This window comes from Mobula hypostoma, chromosome 1, assembly GCF_963921235.1.
Source record: "Mobula hypostoma chromosome 1, sMobHyp1.1, whole genome shotgun sequence".
In the NCBI taxonomy this organism is placed as follows: Eukaryota; Metazoa; Chordata; class Chondrichthyes; order Myliobatiformes; family Myliobatidae; genus Mobula; species Mobula hypostoma.
The window spans coordinates 251,823,602-251,838,503 of NC_086097.1; the positions used below are offsets into that span (position 1 = coordinate 251,823,602).

General features: G+C 43.5%; 1 protein-coding gene across 1 annotated transcript in view; it reads left to right on the forward strand.

The window, feature by feature from the left end:
* The window catches only part of si:dkey-22o22.2 (neural-cadherin), a 304,012-nt gene that overhangs the window by 194,794 nt on the left and 94,316 nt on the right, over positions 1-14,902 (forward strand). The window lies entirely within an intron of this gene.

Sequence of the window (14,902 nt, forward strand, 5' to 3'; positions counted from 1 at the left end):
ATGGTCCAGAGGAGAATTACGAGAATGTTGCCAGGATTAACATATGAGGAGCATTTAATGGCTCTAGGCCTGTACTCGCTGGAGTTTAGAAGAATGAGGGGAGATCTCATTGAAACCTATCGAATATTGAAAGGGCTAGATGGAGTGGATGTGGAGAGAATGTTTCCTATGGTGGGAGAGTCTAGAACCAGAAGACGCAGCCTCAGAACAGAGGGACGTCCACTAGAACAGAGATGAGGAGGAATTTCTGTAGCCAGAGAGTGGTTGAGTCTGCAGAATTCAATTGCTACAGACGGCCGTGAAGGCCGTGTCTTTGGGTATATTTAAAGCAGAGGTTGATAGGCTTTTGATTATGGAGAGAATAGGAAAATGCCAGAGGGAAAGAAAATAAATCAGCCATGATGGAATGGTGGACCAGACTCGATGGGCTGAATGGCCTAATCCTGCTCCCATGTCTTATGGTCTGAAGAAACTCTGCTACTATGTATTAAGGTTTTATACTGCCCTACAGATCAGGTTAGTATAGAGCCATGCTTCCCTCACTCTTCCCAGACAATGTGAAGCAGGTTCTAGCCTGGCACTTCCAAATTATTATTTTTTTGTCTCTTTTTGACTGATCAGCAGTTTGGAGCTAGAGAGAAGTAAATTCATCTGGGATTTATACTGTGGAATAATGCCCGCCAGAACTAAACTGAAATTAGTGTAAGAAGGCCAGCAAATGGTTTTGTATATAAATTACAGAAGTTATAAAGTAGTGTTTTTATAGTGTATTCTTTTCTAGGAAGGAGAGTGAAAAGATGAGTGGTAATTGAGGGAAGACAAATGCCAAACTTGGCCATAAATAGTCATTCTTAGACAGAGATGAGGGAAGAATTTCTTCTGCCAGAGGATAGTGAATCTGTGGAATTCATTGCCACGGGCATCTATTGAGACCAAGTCATTGAGTGTATTTAAAGTGGAGGTTGATAGGTTCTTGATTAGTAATGGTGTCAAAGGTTACAGGGAGGAAGCAAGGAGAATGGGTTTGAGAGGGATAATAAATCAGCCATGATCGAATAACGGAACAGACTCAATGGGCCAAATGGCCTAATTCCACTCCTATGTTTAACGGTCTTATGCTCAAACTGTAGAACTGTTAATATATTGTAAGTGGTGATTGAAACAAAAGTTATTCTTGAAATGAAAGTATTTATAAATATGCCATGGGTCATGATATTCAATTACTTCAGAATTGTATGACTAGTTACATTTTAATTGAATAAAATTTTCTGGAACTAAGTCATCAAACTGCACAGCCTCTGTGTAGGGCACCATGGTGGCATGGGGGTATTACATTTCAGGGCATCTGAGCTTGGAGTCCAATTCTGGCATCCTCTGTAAGAAGTTTGTATGTTCTCCCCCTGACCGAGTGGGTTTCCCCCGGGTGCTCAGTTCCTTCCCACAGTCCAAAGACTTACCAGTGAGTAGGTTAATTGGTCAATGTAAATTGTCCTGATGGCTGAGGTCGACCATGGATGTTGCTGTCTACATAATATGCAAGTACAATATAGAGGGGAAGCTGATGCCCATGTAGCAAGCTCCCCCTCTCTACACATCTGATGAACCCAAAAGAAAGCCAGAGACCAATACAGCTTGGTAGCAGCAGTGTTGTATGAGTTGCCAATCAGCATTGAACTCAACGTAGGACTGCCTTCGGTTTACTCCTGAAGCCTTCCCCATGAGTGGGTATAGCCGCAAGGCAGCAGAGGTTTGAGATCAAAGCTTTCCTTCTCCAAGGTGTGCTGCCAACCATGGCTGACGAGCCCCATTCTGCCTGAAACGACTGGGTTTAAGGCATCAATACCCTGCCTTTGTCCCTTCTCCTCTCAGTAGAAACGGTTCCACTGGGCTTAGTCGCTAAGCCACACATGAAGGTCAGGAACTGGACTTGGTTGTCAGAGGCTATATGAGGCGCATGCTATTGGAAGCATTTAAAAGGAACTTAACCCCACTACCTCCTTTTGCTATGACAACCTTAAGGAACCTGTGATTAGGCTGGATTTAAATAGGTGGGGTGCTGGGTGGCATGGCTCATTGAGATGAAACAGCCTGTTCCATGCTGTATATCTAAATAAAATAAAATTAAAATGGATGTTTCAGATGTTTACATTTGAAACATTAGTGTAAGTTCAAGATCAGTTACTACTCCTCATTCATCAGGCTCTTGAACCTGAGGGGATAACTTCACTCAACTTCACTTGCCCCATCACTGAACTGTTCCCGCAACCTATGGACTCACTTTCAAGGACCCTTCATCTCATGTTCTCGATATTTATTCTTTAGTTATTTACAAAAATTGGCTGGGACTACAACTAGAGGTCATGGGTTAAGGGTGAAAGGTGAAACATTTAAGGGGAACTTTAGGGGGAACTTCTTCACTCAGACAGCCGTGAGAGTGTGGAATGAGCTGCCAGCACAAGTGGTGCATGCAAGCTCGATTTCAACACTGAAGGGAAGTTTGGATAGGTCTGTACATGGATGGTAGGGATATGGAGGGCTATGGTCCGGGTGCAAACTGGTGGGAGTAGGCAGTTTCAGTGTGGACTAGATGGGCTGAAGGGCATGTTTCTGTGCTGTAATCTTCTATGACTCTATTATTCTTTTTTGTACAGTTAGTTGTCTTTGCCCTAGTTGGGTGGTCTTTCATTTATTCTGGTATGGTTACTATTCTATAGATTTATTGAGTATGCCGACAAGAAAATGAACATCAGGGTTGTATATGATGACATATACAGTATGTACTTTGATAATAAATTTACCTTGAACTTTGATTGTAAAGTGAACATATTCAGATCCTGTTTGAAATGTTATGTCAAATTGTGGATCTGTTTATAATAGGGGTCTGGTGAGTGCAGCAATTTGATTAGAGAGGGATTCCGGAGATGTATGTGGAACGACCTCTTGTTAAAATCTCATCTGGGTTCCTTATTCAGGCTCTGTTCTAGCTGCTGTGATTTGAATGTTGACACATCTGCAAGGGCTGAAAGTTATTTGTTTGTAAGATTTAAGGTTTTCATATTCATCAACAAAGACCAAAGATTTTGCCTTTTATTGCTGCCAATCTGTCAAAGGCGAAGTGAAGTGAGTTTTCTTACAATGGTGACAAAGCCAGCAGTTGCTTTAATGATGGAAGATCCTCCTTTGATTATTTTCAGGGCACTTTGAACTAGAAATGTCAACGTTGCCTCAGTTGGCTGTGCTTCATACATGTCCGAGTAAATGAGATTTGAGTTTTATAGAGAAGGCGATCTTGGAAAAGTACATTTAATTAAACCTTATTACACCATTAAAAGGAATGCTTAATGAAGGATTACTCACGTCAAAGAAAAAAAATATTAAATTGTTCAAATTAAAGTGAAGTTCTGACATCAGCTAACTTTTTTAATTAGGTGGCATTTCAAATTTGCTGAAATATTTTCCTTATACTTTGAAACTTCCAAAGAGTTTGACAGTTTAGCTGAAGAGACATTAGATTTCATTTTAAAGTGCACTAATTTTTGCTGTTAAACAGTACGTTTGTTGCCAGCACCATGCTGATAGTGGTGTTTATCTCAAGCAGATGCATAGTGAAATCTGTTTGAATTTAAAACATGGTGGATTCCGGTTAATTGGGACACATCAGGACCAGTACATTTTGGTCCAAGTCAGCAGCTGCTCTAATTAGTCAAAGTTTTATGGAAATATTGAAAAGGGTATAAAAAAGTTTATATATGGCTCAGAATGTTGGACAATATCTAGTAACATGAGGAAACAAATTATAGCAGCAGAGATGTGGTTTTTGAGGAGGATGCAAAGAATATCATGGACGAAATGAATATCTAATGAGGATGTCATGAACAAAGCAAACACAAAAAGAGAAATAATGAATGCGATCATGAAAAGGCAACGTAACTTCATTGGACATATGATTAGGAAAGAGGAGTTAGAATGCATGGTAATTATGGGAAAGATTGAAGGGAAGAAAGCAAGAGGAAGACAAAGACAAATGATGATGGAGACAGCAGCCGGAGAATTGGAAATGAATACCAATGAATTGATCCACTTGACCCGAAACAGGAGTGTGTGGGCCATGGCAGTCAAAGCTCAAACTGGGCACGGCACCTGGTGATGATGATGATGATAAAAAAGTTTAACTGAGTAACAAATTATATACTTAAATGGAATACAGAATAAATTAGAACACTATCAATAGTACTACAGCACTATAAAACTGTGTATTAGTTCCTATGGTTATCGATGGAGGAATTCATCAGTGTACGCCGCCATGTTTTTTAAATTGACTGTAAATGAACAAATCAGCACAGACACCTAGTACAGATCTAGTACACCTAGTGACCTGATAGAGGTGTATAAGATGATGAGAGGCATTGATCGTGTGGATAGCCAGAGGCCTTTTCCCAGGGCTTGAAATGGCTAACATGAGGGTGTATAATTTTTAGGTGCTTGGAAGTAGGTACAGGGTGGATAAGTTTTCCACACAGGGTAGTGGTGTGTGGAATGCACTGCCAGCAACGGTGGTAGAGGTGGATACAATAGGGTCTTTTAAGAGACTCTTAGATAGGTACATGGAGCTTAGAGAAATAGAGGGCTATGAGGTAGGGAAATTCTAGGCAGTTTCTAGAGTAGGTTACATGGTCAGTAAAACACTGTGGGCCAAAGGGCCTGTAATCTGCTGTAGATTTCTATGTTCCATGTACCCTGAAACCTCATCATTAATAATGGACTCCAACATTTTTCCATCCACTGAAGTAAGGCTAACTGGCCTGTAATTTGTTTAAAGAGTGGAGTGACATATGCAGTTTTCCAGTCCTCGAGAACCATTCCAGAATCTAGTGATTCTTGAAAGATCATTACTAATTCATCCACAATCTCTTCAGCTACCTCTCTCATCTGACTCAGGTGACTTAGCTACCTTGGGACCTTTCAGCTTCCCAGGTACCTTCTCCTGAGTAATTGCAGCTGCTCTCTCTCTTCTGCCTCTTCACACTCTCGAATTTCCTTAGTGAAAGCTGATGCAAAATATTTAAGTTCGTTTGCCACATATTTGTCCCCCTTTACCACCTCTCCAGTGTCATTTCCAGTGGCTCAATATCCACTCTCACCTCTCCTTTAGTCTTTATATATCTGAAAAACTTCTTGAATCCTCTTCTATATTGTTGGCTAGCTTTATATTTAATTTTTTATGGCTTCTTTAGGTGCCTTCTGTTGGTTTTTAAAAGATTCCAAATACTTTAACTTCCCACTAATTTTTGCTTTATTATATGGCTTCTCTTTTGCTTGTATACTATCCTCGACTTCCTCTGTCAGCCATAGTTGCCTCATTCTCCCTTTAGAATACTTCTTCATCTTTGGGATGTATCTATCCTGAGCCTTCCAAATTTTCCCCTAAACACCAGCCAATGCTGTTTTGCCATCATCCCTGCTAATGTCCTCTTCCAGTCAGCTTTGGCCAGCTCTTCTCTCATACCTCTGTAATTCCCTTTACTGCACGATAACACTGATACACCTGACTTTAGCTTCTCCTTCTCAAACTGCACAGTGAATTCTATCATATTATGATCACTATCTCTTAAGGGCTCCTTTATCTTAAGCTCCTTAAACAAACCTGTTTCATTAGGCGGGACTGCGCAGGCGTGTGACGTCGGGCAGCGCAGCGCGGCAGATTTAAAAGGAACAGAGCCTCATAGAGCGGGCAGCGTAGTTTGCGGGCGGCGGAGTGAGCCGGGAGCAGAGTGAAGACTTAAGGGCTTCGGCTCAACGGGCTTAGGCGGAAACGGGCGAGGCAAGGAAGGTTTGGCATTCATTTTCTGTTGTTATTTGAGGAGAGGGGCAGTATGAGTGTGAGGACAGTTTGCTGTTCTCGGTGTCGGATGTGGGAGGCCCTGGAGTTTCCAAGCCTCCCGGACGTCTACATCTGCGCCAAGTGCATCGAGATGCAGCTCCTAAGGGACTGCGTTACGGAACTGGAGCTGCAGCTCGATGACCTTCGTCTGGTCAGGGAGAGTGAGGGGTTGATAGAGAGGAGTTGCAGGCAGGTGGTCACGCCGGGGCCACGGGAGGCAGACAAGTGGGTCACGGTTAGGAGGGGGAAGGGGAAGAGTCAGGTAATAGAGAGTACCCCGGTGGCTGTGCCTCTTGACAATAGGTACTCCTGTTTGAGTACTGTTGGGGGGGACAGCTTACCCGGGGGAAGCGACAGCGGCCGTGCCTCCGGCACAGAGTCTGGCCCTGTACCTCAGAAGGGTAGGGCAAGGAAGAGGAGGGCAGTTGTGATAGGGGACTCGAGAGTAAGGGGGTCAGATAGGCGATTCTGTGGACGCAGTCCAGAGACCCGGATGGTAGTTTGCCTCCCTGGTGCCAGGGTCCGGGATATTTCTGATCGTGTCCAAGATATCCTGAAGTGGGAGGGTGAGGAGCCAGAGGTCGTGGTACATATAGGTACCAATGACATAGGTAGGAAAAGGGATGAGGTCCTGAAAGGAGAATATAGGGAGCTAGGAAGGGAGTTGAGAAAAAGGACCGCAAAGGTAGTAATCTCGGGATTGCTGCCTGTGCCACGCGACAGTGAGAGTAGGAATGCGATGAGGTGGAGGATAAATACGTGGCTGAGGGATTGGAGCAGGGGGCAGGGATTCAAGTTTTTGGATCATTGGGACCTCTTTTGGCGCAGGCGTGACCTGTACAAAAAGGACGGGTTACACTTGAATCCTAGGGGGACCAATATCCTGGCAGGGAGATTAGCGGGGGCTACTGAGGTGACTTTAAACTAGAATGGTTGGGGGGTGGGAATCAAATTAAAGAGGCTAGGCGTGAGGAGGTTAGTTCACAACAGGGGGATGGGAACCAGTGCAGAGAGACAGAGGGGTGTAAAGTGAGGGTAGAAGCAAAAAGTACTAAGGAGAAAAGTAAAAGTGGCAGGCCGACAAATCTAGGGCAAGCATTAAAAAGGGCCACTTTTCAACATAATTGTACAAGGGCTAAGAGAGTTGTAAAAGAGCGCCTGAAGGCTTTGTGTGTCAATGCAAGGAGCATTCGTAATAAGGTGGATGAATTGAAAGTGCAGATTGTTATTAATGATTATGATATAGTTGGGATCACAGAGACATGGCTCCAGGGTGACCAGGGACGGGAGCTCAACGTTCAGGGATATTCAATATTCAGGAGGGATAGACATGAAGGAAGGGGAGGTGGCGTGGCGTTGCTGGTTAAAGAAGAGATTAACGCAATAGAAAGGAAGGACATAAGCCGGGAAGATGTGGAATCAATATGGGTAGAGCTGCGTAACACTAAGGGGCAGAAAACGCTGGTGGGAGTTGTGTACAGGCCACCTAACAGTAGTAGTGAGGTCGAAGATGGTATTAAACAGGAAATTAGAAATGTGTGCAATAAAGGAACAGCAGTTATAATGGGTGACTTCAATCTACATGTAGATTGGTTGAACCAAATTGGTAAAGGTGCTGAGGAAGAGGATTTCTTGGAATGTATGCGGGATGGTTTTTTGAACCAACATGTCGAGGAACCAACTAGAGAGCAGGCTATTCTGGACTGGGTTTTGAGCAATGAGGAAGGGTTAATTAGTGATCTTGTCGTGAGAGGCCCCTTGGGTAAGAGTGACCATAATATGGTGGAATTCTTCATTAAGATGGAGAGTGACATAGTTAATTCAGAAACAAAGGTTCTGAACTTAAAGAGGGGTAACTTTGAAGGTATGAGACGTGAATTAGCTAAGATAGACTGGCAAATGACACTTAAAGGATTGACGGTGGATATGCAATGGCAAGCATTTAAAGGTTGCATGGATGAACTACAACAATTGTTCATCCCAGTTTGGCAAAAGAATAAATCAAGGAAGGCAGTGCACCCGTGGCTGACAGGAGAAATTAGGGATAGTATCGATTCCAAAGAAGAAGCATACAAATTAGCCAGAGAAAGTGGCTCACCTGAGGACTGGGAGAAATTCAGAGTTCAGCAGAGGAGGACAAAGGGCTTAATTAGGAAGGGGAAAAAAGATTATGAGAGAAAACTGGCAGGGAACATAAAAACGGACTGTAAAAGCTTTTATAGATATGTAAAAAGGAAAAGACTGGTAAAGACAAATGTAGGTCCCCTGCAGACAGAAACAGGTGAATTGATTATGGGGAGCAAGGACATGGCAGACCAATTGAATAATTACTTTGGTTCTGTCTTCACTAAGGAGGACATAAATAATCTTCCAGAAATAGTAAGGGACAGAGGGTCCAGTGAGATGGAGGAACTGAGTGAAATACATGTTAGTAGGGAAGTGGTGTTAGGTAAATTGAAGGGATTGAAGGCAGATAAATCCCCAGGGCCAGATGGTCTGCATCCTAGCGTGCTTAAGGAAGTAGCCCAAGAAATAGTGGATGCATTAGTGATAATTTTTCAAAACTCGTTAGATTCTGGACTAGTTCCTGAGGATTGGAGGGTGGCGAATGTAACTTCACTTTTTAAAAAAGGAGGGAGAGAGAAACCGGGGAATTATAGACCGGTTAGCCTAACATCGGTGGTGGGGAAACTGCTGGAGTCAGTTATCAAGGATGTGATAACAGCACATTTGGAAAGCGGTGAAATGATCGGACAAAGTCAGCATGGATTTGTGAAAGGAAAATCATGTCTGACGAATCTCATAGAATTTTTTGAGGATGTAACTAGTAGAGTGGATAGGGGAGAACCAGTGGATGTCGTATATTTGGATTTTCAAAAGGCTTTTGACAAGGTCCCACACAGGAGATTAGTGTGCAAACTTAAAGCACACGGTATTGGGGGTCAGATATTGGTGTGGGTGGAGAATTGGTTAGCAGACAGGAAGCAAAGAGTGGGAATAAACGGGACCTTTTCAGAATGGCAGGTGGTGACTAGTGGGGTACCACAAGGCTCAGTGCTGGGACCCCAGTTGTTTACAATATATATTAATGACTTGGATGAGGGAATTAAATGCAGCATCTCCAAGTTTGCGGATGACACGAAGCTGGGTGGCAGTGTTAGCTGTGAGGAGGATGCTAAGAGGATGCAGGGTGACTTGGATAGGTTGGGTGAATGGGCAAATTCATGGCAGATGCAATTTAATGTGGATAAATGTGTAGTTATCCACTTTGGTGGCAAAAATAGGAAAACAGATTATTATCTGAATGGTGGCCGATTAGGAAAAGGGGAGGTGCAACGAGACCTGGGTGTCATTATACACCAGTCATTGAAAGTGGGCATGCAGGTACAGCAGGCGGTGAAAAAGGCGAATGGTATGCTGGCATTTATAGCGAGAGGATTCGAGTACAGGAGCAGGGAGGTACTACTGCAGTTGTACAAGGCCTTGGTGAGACCACACCTGGAGTATTGTGTGCAGTTTTGGTCCCCTAATCTGAGGAAAGACATCCTTGCCATAGAGGGAGTACAAAGAAGGTTCACCAGATTGATTCTTGGGATGGCAGGACTTTCATATGAAGAAAGACTGGATGAACTGGGCTTGTACTCGTTGGAATTTAGAAGATTGAGGGGGGATCTGATTGAAACGTATAAAATCCTAAAGGGATTGGACAGGCTAGATGCAGGAAGATTGTTCCCGATGTTGGGGAAGTCCAGAACGAGGGGCCACAGTTTGAGGATAGAGGGGAAGCCTTTTAGGACCGAGATTAGGAAAAACTTCTTCACACAGAGAGTGGTGAATCTGTGGAATTCTCTGCCACAGGAAACAGTTGAGGCCAGTTCATTGGCTATATTTAAGAGGGAGTTAGATATGGCCCTTGTGGCTATGGGGGTCAGAGGGTTTGGAGGGAAGGCTGGGGTGGGGTTCTGAGTTGGATGATCAGCCATGATCATAATAAATGGCGGTGCAGGCTCGAAGGGCCGAATGGCCTACTCCTGCATCTATTTTCTATGTTTCTATGTTTCTATTACACAACAACAGGAATTCTGCAGATGCTGGAAATTCAAGCAACACACATCAAAGTTGCTGGTGAACGCAGCAGGCCAGGCAGCATCTCTAGGAAGAGGTATAGTCGACGTTTCAGGCCGAGACCCTTCGTCAGGACTAACTGAAGGCATTACACAACATCTAGTTCAAAATTGCCTTTCCTCTGGTAGGCTCAATCACAAGCTACTCTAAAAAGCCATCTTGTAGGCATTCTTAAAATTCCCTCTCTTGGGATCTAGCACCAACCTGATTTTCCCAATCCACCTGCATATTGAGACATTCAGGAGACCCTTATGTAGGCAAAGGAATGAAAGAAAAATGGAGGGCTATGATGTTAGATTGATCTTAGAGTATGTTAAGTGGTCAGCACAACATTGTATGTGAAGGATCTGTATTGTGCTGTAATGTTCTATGTTCTTTCATCCAATGACAAGGAGTGTTTTTATATACGCTCCGTGGCCACTTTATATGTTTTGTCCTGTGCCTGATAATGTGGCCAAACAGTGCATGTTTGTGACTTTCTGCTGCTGTAGCCCATCCACGTCGAAGTTCAACGTTTGTGCATTCAGAGATGCTATTCTGCACACCACTGTTGTAACGCATGGTTATTTGAGTTACTGCTGCCTTCCTGTCAGTTTGAACAAGTCTGGCTATTCCTTTTTGCCCGCAGAACCGCTTCTCACTGGATTGTTTTTTCGTTTTTCACACCATTCTCTGTAAACTCTCAAGACAGTTGTCAGCAGTTCCTGAGATACTCAAACCACCCCATCTGGCACCAACAATATTTCCATGGTCAAAGTCACTTGGATCACATGTCTTCCCCTTTATGATATTTGGTCCAAACAAGAACTGACCATCTTGACCATGTCTACATACTTTTATGCATTGGGTTGCTGTACCTAATAAAGTGTCCATTGAGCATACAACGGAAAAATAATTCACAAAGAGCAGCCTTCTGGTAATTTACCAATCCTTTTGGCTTTTCCTTCTCATCACACCGTTAAAGAACAGAGGCTTTGATGCAGCTGGGCGAATGAAGATGAGTTAATCAATCTTAGCCAAAGGCATGTACTGAAGCAAAGTGCACTGTTGAATAAATTCAACATGTAACAGGAGGAACATCCTTCCCTTTCGGCTCATTATGCTAAACAAGTTTGAGGAATGTCAGTTTACAATCCCAATGGGCACAGGTCCACAGTCTACCTACGTTAAATGTATACGTACAAAATATGCTTCGACTTTCTTATAATATTAAGAGGCAAGAAATGTTAGTGCTGGCAATTAAAATAGACTGAATGGCATTTTTGTCAGAAGTAGGCGGTCAAAGTTGTTATTATAATTTCTAATTTTAACAGTTGTAGGAACTTTCTTCATCCCACAATTGCCTGCATTTTGCCCCCATCCTTCTAAACCTTTCCTGTATACGAATCCGTCCAAAATGTTTTTATTTAAATATTGCAGATATTTTTAAATATGAACACATACCGCTTGCTCTGGCAGTAAATTCCTTAAGACTGTGAGACATTGGAGCAGAATTAGGCCATTCAGCCCAACAAGTCTGCTCTGCCATTCCATCAAGTCGGATATATTATCTCTCTCAACTCCATTTTCCTGCCTTCTCCCTGTACTTTGACATGCTGCCCATCAAGAACTTATCGACCTCCATTTAAACATACTCAGTGACTTGGCCTCCACTGCCACCTGTAGCAATGAATTCCACAGATTCACCACTCTCTGGCTTGAGAAATTCCGCCTCTTCACTGTTCTAAATGGCCTCCCTCTATTCCAAGGCTGTGTTCTCTGGTACTAGACTCACCCACCATAGGAAACGTACTGGCTGCATCCACTCTGTCTAGGCCTTTCAATATTTGATAAGTTTCAATGAGATTTCCTCCACCCCACCCCCACCACCACCACCATTCTTCTAAACTCCAGCGAGTACAGGCCCAGAGCCATTAAACACTTCTCATATTTTAACCCTTTACTCCTCCTGAACCTCCTGTTGACCCTCTTCAATATCCATCCACTCAATGCATCTTGGCGAGCTTTCGCACACTCGCCTCGCCAAAGCCTCCACATCCTTCTTATAGTGTTCCAATGAAAACTTTATACAGTTCTCCAAAGGTGGCCTAAGTAAACTCCTTTCTACCATAGGCCTCTATCCCCAGCGGAACTTCCTGATGAACCTCAGGTCACCATGTTCCATGTCTCTGTATTTATTTAGAGATACAGTGTGAAGAACCCAATGATCCACATCTCCCAGCAACCCACCTATTTAACCTAATCACAAGACAATTTACAGTGACCAATAAGTCTACCATCCACTCCGTCTTTGTACTGTGCTTGGAAACCCACGCTGTCATGGGTAGAACACACGTACTGTTTACAGTGGATGTTGGGATTTAACTCTAAACTCCAAACTCTGATGCCCCGAGCTGTAAAAGGGTCACACTGACTGATACGTTACCATGGTGCCCCAGTTAGTTGTTGTTATATGTATGTTCTTTGCAAAGTTTACAGTACTGTACCAAAACCTTAGACACATACTGTATATATAGCTAGGGTGCCCAAGACTTTTACACAGTACTACAGTAATTTCATGTACTGCACTGTACTGCTGCCACAGAAAAACAACAAATTTCATGACATATGTGAGTGATGATAAACCTAATTCTGATATGGGTCTCTACTGTGTATTGACAGTGGGAAGGAGGCATAGAGAGGGGAATCATGGTTGTGAAAAAAGGAAGGGAGAGGGGAGGGAGCAGGAAGCACCAGAAGGACATTCTGTATTGATCAGTAAACCAATTGTTTGCGATCAAATGACCTCGCCTGGTGTCTCAGGGCTGGGTGTGTCTGCACATGTGCCATGTCCTGTCCCTGGCACTCCTTCTCTGCCACCTGTCCCACACCCCTCCCACAGTGCACCAATCTCGCCATTCCCAACCTCCTTTGCTCTTGCCAGTTTAACAAATTTGCTGTTCACTCCACATTAACAAATACAGTACTGTGCAAAAGTCTTAGGCACCCTAGCTATAAATGTAAAGAAGCTCAGTACTGTACACGTTTTATGCTAGCAAATGGTGTTGTGATAATCAATATCATATACTAAATTCACTTCTAAATTATACTTGTAAGGGATCTTGGGGTTCACGTCCTCAAACTTGCCACACGAGTTGATAGGGTGGCTAACAAGGCATATATGGAGTGTTGGCCTTCATTAGTTGCAGGACAGAGTTCAAGAGCCACGATGTAATGTTGTAACATGCACAAAATGCTGGAGGAACTCAGCAGGACAAGGAGAATCTATGGAAAAAAGTAAACAGTCGACACTTCTGGCCAAGAACTTTCATCAGGCCTGGAAGAAAATGCGAGGAGTCAGGGTACGAAGGTGGGGGGAGGTAATTTTGCAGCTCTATTAAACCCTGGTTAGACCACACTTGGAGTATTGTGTTCAGTTCTGGTCACCCCATTATAGGAAGGATGTGGAAGCTTTAGAGAGGGTGCAGTGGTGGGTTACCAGGATGGGCTGTTGGATTAGAGAGCATGGTTCATGAGGAAATTTTGAATAAGCTAGGACTTTTCTCTTTGGTGAGAAGGAGGATGAGAGGTAACCTAATAGAGGTGTACAAGATGACAAGAGGTATAGATAGAAAGGACAATCCTTTTCTCAGGGTGGAAATGGCTAATATCAGTGGGATAATTTTAAGATGATTGTAGGAGAGTGTAAATGTTGATATCAAAGATAATTTATTTCACAGAGAGAGAGATGGGTATGTAGAACACCCTGCCATGAGTGGTGGTAGAGGCAGATACAATAGGAGCAATTAAGACCATGAAATATTGGAGCAGAGTTAGCACATCCTGAGGCTGGAGGCCTCTCTCCCTGTGTGGATGGGGAGGGGTGGGGGGGAGAAAGGGGTTTATTTTTTCATTGCTGTTGCCTCTATTGTTCTGTTGAACATTGTGGGTATGCTATGTTGGTGCTGGAATGCGTGGCAAAACTTGTGGGCTGCCCCAGGCACATCCTTGGGTTGTGTTGGTTGTTAATGGAAATGACACATGTCATTGTGTGTTTCAATGTACTTATGATAGATAAAGGATCCTGAATCTGAGAGGGCATAATTTTAAGGAGAAAAGTATAGGGGAGATGTCAAGAGTAAGTTCTTCACACCGAGAGTGTGGGTGTGTGGAACGCCCTGCCAGTGTGGTGGTGGAGGCAGATACATTAGGGATATTTAAGAGACTCTTAGATAGGTACATGGATGATAGGGCTAGGTGGGGGGGGGGGGAAGGATTTGATTGATCTTGGAGTAGGTGAAAAAATTGGTGCAATACTGTGAACCAAAGGGCCTGTACTTGCTGTAATGTTCTACGTTCTATGATATATATTCAGTGGCCAATGCTTTCCTTCATAACTTCCTGGATTAGAGGGCATGTGCTATAATGAGAGGTTGGACAATCTTGTGTTGTTTTCCCTGGAGTGGCGGAATCTTAGGGGAGATCTGATAGAGGTGTATAAAATTTTGAGAAGCATGGATAGAGAAGATGGGGAACATCTTTCTTCCCAACGTTGAAATGTCTAATATCAGGGGGCATGCAATTAAGGTGAGAGAGGGTCATTTCAAAGGAAATGAAAGGGGCAAGTTGCCAGGGACCTGTTCTTGCTGGAGTTTAGAAGAATGAGCAGTTGGGGGATCTCAATGAAACCAATCAAATATTGAAGGGTCTAGATAGAGCGGACGTAGAGAGGACATCTCCTATCACGTCCACAGCATTTTGGAGAGGGAGGGAGAGCAGCCAGATGTTGGTACCAATGACATAGGAAGGAAAAGCAGAGAGGTCCTGAAAAGAAAATTTAGAAAGCTAGGTAGAAAGCTGAGAAGCCGGACCTCCTGGGTCATAATTTCTGGATTGCTGCCTGTGCCACACGCCAGT